Here is a 9,306-nt window from a genome sequence, read left to right as displayed (position 1 = left end):
TGTGTGAGTGAAGTGTAACATTGTCCAAGGAAGTCAATGGGGTAGGAACACTAAGGGGTATAGTCTCTGAAACGGCATGGCTTGAGTTTCCTCCTAATTGGCCTTGGTGTATCACGGGATCTGTCTGGTTGGGGTGTATCACTGACAGGTCTGTGTCTCTCAATGGTACCTTGGTCCGGGCAGCCGCCCGGGTTGCTGACATCTCCGTCTGGAGCATTGTCAGGGTCGGAAGGGGTGACAACAGGGGCAACACCAGGCTTGGTAGAACCCCCAAGAGGGGTGTCGCAGTCACTGGATCCTTCACGATCTCCATTGGCCCACTCATCTCTGGGCTGGACAGGGTCTGGGACGAGGCCCCCGGCATCATCTGCATCACGGCGCAGATACTCACCAACATCTTCGTCAGCCTGGATGTCCAAGCTGTGGACTTCCTCGTCCCCAGGGGTCTCCTCACCATCCTGCTGAGGTTCTCCCTCATCGTCCTCATTGGGTGCCTTGATGCAGTGATGAACGTGGTACCAGATGGGGGACCCCTTGATTTGGATGGCAGTCCCAGTGCACCGAACGACCTCGTATGGTCCTTCCCGTCGAGCCTCATGCCACTTCCGTCTGTATACCTTTACGTATACTTTGTCACCCGGTTGCAACGCGTCCTTCCTCTCCTGTGCGTTCACCTCCTCTTCACGCTCCTGTTTGTGGAGCACATAAGAAGAGATACTCTTTTGCCGGTTAGTCATGTACTGTACATAGGCTTTCATGTCACTCTCCAAGAGAGCCAAACTTGGCCCTTTCCCACTGGTTCGTGCACAGGGAGCTGTCATTATTCTCCCCATAGCCAGTTCATGGGGAGTCAAGTGCAGCCCTCGAATCTCACTGGAACGACAGGCCATCAATGCAAGAGGGAGTCCTTCCACCCAATTAAGACCTGTATGCTGACAGACCTTAGAAAGACGGTTCTTAAGGACCCCGTTCATCCTCTCTACCATCCCCTGGCTTTGAGGTGAGTAAATACACCCAAATCTCTGCTTGATTCCCAACTTTTGTAGTATAAGCTTTACCGTCTTATCCACAAATTCCTTACCATTGTCTGACGCTATCCTATCTGGAATTCCAAACCTAGGTATGAATTCCCTGCATAGGAACTTTGCTACAGACTGAGCATCCTTTTTTCGAGTGGGGCATGCTTCCACCCATCTGCTGAACCTGTCCACTACAACTAACATGTACCTGTATCCTGCAACAGGACGAATCATGTCCACATAGTCAATCACCAAATGTTTCATTGGCCCGTTTGGGGTAGGGATATGCCCAGTTTCCACTGGTATTCCAGGTCTGATATTGTTTTTCAAACAGACCACACATTGACCAAGGATATGGTCTATTTGTTCCAATAAATATGGAGCCCAAAAACCATATTCCTTGGTGATCTTGCGTCTTACCTCCCCCCTGGCCACATGTGCTAATCCATGGGCTTCCTGTATCAGCATGCCTAATAAATCTGGGGGTGCCACAACCAGTCCCTCATGATTTCTCCATAGACCTGTGTCATCCTGACTAGCCCCCCTTGTTAACCATAGGTTTTTGTCTAGCGCATTTGCCCCACTCTGTAACATCAACAAATCCTCAAGCGTGACCATGCCCTGTAACTGTGCTTCATGTGTGACCAGCAGAACTTTACCTGCTTTGTCTGCTCCTGTAATGGCTTTGGCTGCATCATCTGCAGCCCTGTTACCTTGTGTGACATGTGATGAGTCAGATCTGTGTGCGGCACACTTCACTATGGCTAATTCCCTTGGTTTCATCATGGCTTGTAACAGCTTCATGATTTGGGCGTGGTGTTGAATAGGCGAACCATCAGTTTTCTTAAAACCCCGTCCCTTCCATACAGCTCCATGTAGATGACACACATTATGGGCGTAGGCAGAGTCGGTGTACACTGTCACTCTTCGTCCGGTTCCCAAGTTGCATGCTTCTGTGAGGGCAATCAACTCAGCCAACTGAGCTGAACAAGGCTGAGGAACAGCCTCGGCTTGTTCCACAATGAACCCTGAATTTTGGGATCGGACTATGGCATACCCAGCACGTAAACTTTCTCCTACCCGGTAACAAGATCCATCAGTCCAATACTCAACGTCAGCTTCCTTTAAAGGCAAAGCTAGTAGATCTGCTCTAAGCTTAGAGTACCTCATAGCTTCCTTCACACAATCGTGTGGTTCCCCATCTTCTGGGGTTGGCAAGGTCTCTGCTGGGTTAAGTGTGTTACATCTTAGTAATGTTACATCTTCCCTTTCCAACATCCTGTAATAATTCCTAATCCTAGGCATCGTCAAAGTGTACTTGCCTTGATTCAAAAGATTCCTTAGACTGTGGTGGCAGAGAATGGTAATTGGGTACCCCATTGTTAAGGTTGTTGCCTTCTCGTACATAAGATATGCCCCGGCCATTGCTCTGTAACATGGCGTGAAACCCATTTCTATCTCTGAATATGCGACAGAGTAATAGGCTATGGGCTGTGGACTAGGTCCAATGCCTGTTGGTTGCGTAAGAACAGCGCAGGCATACTTCCCTTTGGCTGAAGAAGAAACATACAATCCAAATTCTTTGGAATAATCTGGAAGCGCTAAAGCTGGCGCTTCTTGCAATTTGTGTTTAATTGTCTCAAACGCCAAATCAGCTTCCCTTGTCCAAGTAATGCAACATTGGAGTTTATCACTACCTGTTTCCTTAATCATCCCCCTCAATGGAGCGACCAGTCTAGTGTAATCCTCCACCCATGCTGAACTATACCCAGTAATGCCCAAAAACATCATCATTTCCCTAACCGTTCGTGGTTTTGGAGCCTTCTGAATAGCTTCCAAGTGTTCATTAGTGACACTGCGATGTCCCTGTGTAATAGATTGTCCTAAGTAAGTTACCTTTTCCTGGCAATACTGTAGCTTCTTTTTAGACACCTTGTGTCCCTTCTCCGCCAAAACCTTTAACAGTTTAACGGAATCCCTGTGACATGTTTCTTCATCTGGGGCACAAAGGAGTATGTCATCCATGTACTGAATGGCAGTACTACTTATCGTCTGCCCTAACCCGTCTAAGTCCTCCTTCAAGACCTGATTAAAAACATGAGGACTGTGTTTGTACCCTTGTGGCATTCTGGTATATTGATAATGTTGACCTTTGTAGGTAAACCCAAATAACCCTTGACTTTCTACACTAAGAGGTATAGAAAAGAAAGCCCCGCATAAATCAATCACTGTAAATACTTTGGCTGTAGATGGAATCTGAGTCAACAGCACATGAGGATCAGGAACTTCAGCTGGATAGCTGACAACTACCTCATTCACAGCCCGTAGGTCATGTACCAGACGATATGAACCATCAGGTTTCGTTACTGGCAGAAGAGGTGTGTTACTTAACGGATATTGAGTTATCTTCAAGACTCCTGCCTCTAACAATCCTTTGATCTGTGGCTCAATTCCATCAATTGCTTCCTGTTTCAATGGGTATTGGTTTTTCCAAGGGGGTTTTGCACCCGGTATGAGTTCAACTCTCAATGGACGAGCTGATTTCACAAATCCAATGTCTGTACTGTTCTTTGCCCACAGGTCTGCTGGCACATTCTGTATCATTTCTTCTCTGAGGTCTTTTTCAGGTTGTACAGGAAGGATTAGCTGGTTCATTAGCTTCACAGTCTGCGGATGTCCTATTCCTTGAGCAGAGATCATCAGTTTTGTGAACTGTCCATCAATGCTCCTCCAGATAGCAGGGTTTTCTTTTGTCGTTACAAATCTGGCTTTTTCTGAGTCTGCCATCATTGCCCCCAAATGCTTCTGTTTATAGTGTTCAGATATCATAAGTGTCACATGAGGGATGCTACCCTCGATCTTATGCTCCTGATCTAGATAAGTGTCACTGTTTATCTTCATAGCCACTCCCTGAGGGCCTAGGATTATACAACTTGTACTAAGCTGTACCTGTTTTGGCTGATGCTTCAGCCACTCATCTGGGTTTGCATCTGCAACTTCTCTAAAATACTGGAGTGTACAATGCAATGGATCAGTAGGCCTTCTGGCCTCTGACATGTGTGCCAGGATATAATTGTCCCACATCCTTGCTGGTTCCATTAGGTCTGGGCTAAGCCCTCCCACCTAATACACCATAGATGCGTTGTTGTCCATCATGACAGACAGCTGTCTGTTCTCTTGTGGCACTGTCACCCGACAGCCGTCAGGTGTGCATTTCACTGTACAATTCAATTGGCATAGTGCATCTCTCCCTAGTAGCCCTATTGGCGTGTGTTCTGATACAAGTATTGACAGATCTGCTCTCTGTCCTTTGTACTCTAAGCTTACAAGCTCAGTGGTAGGGATCAGCTGTTTAATTCCCTCGAATCCGATTGTCTTCACATATTTCCCAGACATAGGAAGGTGCGTGGCATCTTCAGGCTTCAGACAGGTGTAGGCTGCTCCACTGTCCACCATCAATTCTAATGGACGTTGGTTGACCGACACCCATATTGTAGGTTCATCTTCAGGCCTGTTTGTCACCACCAGCTGGCACCCCCCTCTCGGATCTTCTGGGCACCCCTATAGCCCAGCTGCTGGGCCTCCGTAGGGGTTCACCACTCCTGGAGCCGGTGTAGCAGGGGGCTTATATCTTCCTTTTTGTTTCCCCCCTGCGCCCCCCTGGTTCTTCTTCCAGCAGGTACGGGCTAAGTGTCCATGCTGGCCGCATTGGAAACATGGTCCTAACATCTTCTTCCCGGCTGCGGTCCATCCCTCTTGTGGTGGTCCTTGGCCAGGCTGGTTGTATGGCTGGTACGGAACCACTTGCACCCCTGGTGGCCCCTGTGGGTATGGATACCCCCCTTGTGGCCCTGTGGGTATGACTGGGGAGGGACAGTTTGCAGTTGCTGTGGCTGAGATGGGACCTGTAGGGCTATAGTCTGCACTCTCTCTCTGGTTTTCTTGCCTTCAGTCAATTGTACTTGAGTTAGTTTTCTGAGTGAGTCTTCGTCTTGTGCCTTCTGTATCTGAATCTTCTTTCTAAATAATTCTACTTGGTGTGCTACGTTGTCTATATAAACAGCCTTGTTCATGTGTCGTAGCCCCACCACTTCTGCTAACTTGTTTTTAACTGGGGTAGGGAGACCTTGTTGAATCTTTTCCCTGATTATGGCTTTTTCTAACGGGTTATCTTCGGCATCCTTCCCTGTCACACTTCTCCATTGAGAGTGCACACGGGCAACAAAACCCCTGGGATTCTCATCTTCTCCCAGTGGCATCACAATGATATTGTCTGGGTGAATGTGAGTAGGGTATGTCTCTCTGATTGCCTTCCACAGCCTGCCTCTGTTTGCTGCGAAGAGCTCTGGGTCATAAACTGATGTACCGATATATTTATGAAGTCCTGCCTTCGTCAATATTTCCTGCATGGTGTCCAATCCTGTAATAAAGGCTAAGAGTCTTTTCAGGTCTCCCATCGCGGCCTGCGTCCCTGTCAGTCTCACGTCCATCTCGGTAGTCCATGGGTGTCCCCCATCTTCCAGGACTGGGAGTTTGTCTATTACTTCAGACAGATCTGTATGACCCCAAGGACGATATTTTTTTTTTTTTTAATTTTCTTTTTATTGTCAATGGTCATTGGTTACAACAATCGTTGTATGTTGAATTACATTCAACATATCACAATCAACTCAGTTCCTATGACCAAAGTCTTTTTTTCTTTTTTATATTAAGTAAAGTAAAGACAAGACAAAACGAAAACAAAAACAAACAAAGAAAAAAGAAAAACAATAGCGAGTGGACTTTGGGAGCTTTCATCTTACATATGATAGATTAGAATAGAAAATGATTCAAGAAAATAAACACAATTACATCACCCTCTCATGTTCTTTTAACAATTCAACAGAAATCTGACCTTACAGGTTTAACATATCCAGTCCATTTCGTCCAGATCCGATAGAATTTTTCTACCTGAATTCTAAGGGAGTATGACATCTTTTCCATTACATATATATCATGAATTATATCTATCCATTCATCCACTGTGGGTATGTCTGGCTTTAACCATTTTCTTGTGATAGCCTTTTTACTTGCTACCAGAAGTATCAATATCAATTTTCTGTCGTTATTGTCCCAATTTTCGAATGAGATGTTTCCCAGGTATAAGGTGTCACATTTGAAGGGGATGTTAATTTCAAAAATAGCTTCCAGATTATTGTGTATCTCCCGCCAAAATGGGACTAGATTTGGGCATTCCCAGAATACATGGTAGTGATTGGCTTCATTCAGTCCACAGGATCTCCAACACGCTACACCCGTCCCCTGATGTCATTTTTGTAGGGGGGTGATAAAAAACCTTGTAAGGTTTTTCCAACTAAATTCTCGCCACGTATTTGAGCATGTCGTTTCCCATTGTAGTTTACATAATCTGTCCCAATCCTCCCCAGAAATAGTAAAATTACCCTCTTTCTCCCATTTCTCTTTAATATATATTGTATTGACTGTTTTGAGATTGATCTGGCGGAAGCCATTGTATAGTCTAGATACCACCTTGTTGCATATCAATGATTTGCTTGCTGATGTAAATACTTCCATAATTCCTGTTACCCCCTCTTCTGATACTCCCCCTAAATTCTGATTGAAATGGTGTCGGACCTGGAGATACCTATAGAAATCATTTTGTTCCAAACCATGTTTTCTCTGTAGCGATTCAAAGCTATGGAATGCCCCCTTGTGGACAAAAGTTAAATAGTTCGAAAGGCCTTTTCCAACCCAGACTTTAAATCTAGCATCTGTTTTGTTTGGAGGGAAGTCTGTGTCATATGCACACCATCTTAGCATTTTAAGTGAGTCCTTTATACCACACAGTTTCACTGTCTCCTGCCAAATCTTCAAAGCCACGTTAATCCAGGGATTATTTTTATTTGTCATGTTGTTTATTAATTCACTATCTGCAACTATCGCTGCTATTTGAACCCCTTCTGTCATTGCACTCTCAATTTCCTTCCATCTTGCAGAGTATGATGGAGTACACCAACACACTACAGGCCTTAATTGAGCTGCGCAATAGTATTCTCGTAAACAAGGAAGGCCAAATCCCCCGTTTTCTTTTCTTAACTGTAGAGTTTTGTATCTGATTCTGGGTTTTTTCCCTTGCCATAAATATCTAGATATTAATTTGTCCCATTCTATAAATTGCTTAGCAGGTATCTCCACTGGAAGAGTCTGGAATAAATACAGTAACCTTGGTAGGATGTTCATCTTAACAGACTCCACCCTAGAGCTCAAACTCAAGAAGGGAATGAGACTCCACCGTAGTACATCTGATTTTAGTTTTACATTCAAAGGGCCATAATTAAGATCAGATAATTTTGAGACATCTTTTGGCAGGTTAACACCTAGGTATTTGATTGAATCTGCATCCCATTTCAGGTTATATTTCCCTCTAATATCGTTGGGTGGGTCATAGTTAAGTGTTAGTACCTGGGTCTTCTGAATATTTAGTTTGTAACCTGAAAGTGTCCCATATTCCTCTAATAAACCCATCAATTTTGGGATTGTCTGTGTGGGCTGTGTTAGATATACCAGGACGTCATCCGCAAAAAGACCAAGTTTATGCTCACCAGCTGCCATGTCTATTCCCTTAATTTCAACATTTTGCCTTATCCATTGGCTCAAAGGCTCAATAAAAAGGCTGAATAGGAGTGGGGAAGCGGGACATCCCTGCCTGGTTCCACGTTCCAGAGTGAAGGATCCCGATAGGGCACCATTAATTTTGATCCTTGCGGATGGGCTATCATATAATGCTTGGAAAGTTGCAATAATAGACTCATGAAAGCCGAATCTCGATAGTACCTTGTATAAAAAGGTCCAACTAACTGAATCGAAAGCTTTCTCAGCGTCCAAACTTACAAGAGCTGCCTCTATTCCGTGTTGTGTGATATGTCTGATAATGTGCAATGACCTTCTAATGTTGTCTTGTGTTTGCCGTTGTCTAATGAATCCTGTCTGATCTAAATGAATGAGTTTAGGTAGAATCCTATCTATTCTTCTGGATAGTATTGATGTAAACAGTCGATAATCGAGCTGGAGAACACTGATAGGGCGATAGCTATTACAATCTAGTTTGTCTTTCCCTTCCTTCGGTATGACTGAAATTATTGCTTCCCTCCACGAGGGTGGAATTTCCCTTTTCTGTAGTACCCAATTAAATGCCTTCAGTAATGTTGGAGCTAATTGTTCTCTAAATGATCTGTACCATTCAGCAGTGAAACCATCTGAACCCGGGGATTTGTTTGCCTTCAATCTCGAAATTGCTGATTGTAATTCCTCTATTGTTATTTCGGCTACCAAGTCTTTATTTTGTTCATTAGTGACAGAGGGTAAATCAAGAGAGGCTAGGAATGACTCAATCTGTAGGTTGTTGTCCACTTGTGGTTGGGAATATAGTGTTTTATAGAACTTTTCGAAACTCTGTTGAATTTTGTCTAGCTTACATTCTATCGCTCCGGATTCGGGGTTCCTTATTTTATAGATTGCATTATCTGCTTGTTGTTTTCTTAGTCTATATGATAAGAGTTTCAATGATTTCCCACCTACTTCATAGTATCTTTGTTTTGTAAATAATAGTTTTTTTTGTATGTCCTGATTGCCTATTTCATTTATCTCGTTCCTTATGTCTTTCATTTCTTGTTTTACCCTGTTATCCAAATTGTTACTGTGTTGTCTTTGTAGATGTTTTAATTTAATTTCCAGGTCATGCAGTCTTTGTCCTCTAAGTTTTTTTATAAGTGAAGTAGTGGCGATGATGTTACCCCTCATTACTGCTTTAAGTGCATCCCAGAGCATATTCGGAGCCACTTCCCCGTTATCGTTTATTTCAAGATATGTTCTAATTTCAGTCTTCATGGCCTCCCTTGTCTCTGGGTTATTCAGGATACTTGAATTCAGCCTCCATATTGTAGACCTTGGCTTTCTATTGAGACACACAGACATGTAAATAGGGCTATGATCAGAGAGGGCAATCGGTCCTATGTCACATTGACTTATTCTATGTAGGTCTCTATTGTAAATTAAAAAATAATCTATCCTTGAGTATACGGCATGGGGGGAGGAGTAGTGGGTGTAGTCCCGGCTGGATGGATACAATTCTCTCCAAACATCTATGATTCCCATTTCCTTCATTAATGCTTTTATCTTCCTACTTATAGGTTTTGACTCTGGATTACCGCTAGATGCATCCAATCTTGGGTTTAAACGAACATTAAAGTCCCCCCCACAGATTAAGATTCCCTGAGATTTTGTGGCC

The sequence above is a fragment of the Nansenia antarctica genome, assembly GCF_963989245.1.
Source record: "Nansenia antarctica genome assembly, chromosome: 14".
Classification (NCBI taxonomy): Eukaryota; Metazoa; Chordata; class Actinopteri; order Argentiniformes; family Microstomatidae; genus Nansenia; species Nansenia antarctica.
Note: the sequence above shows the minus strand (reverse complement) of the source record.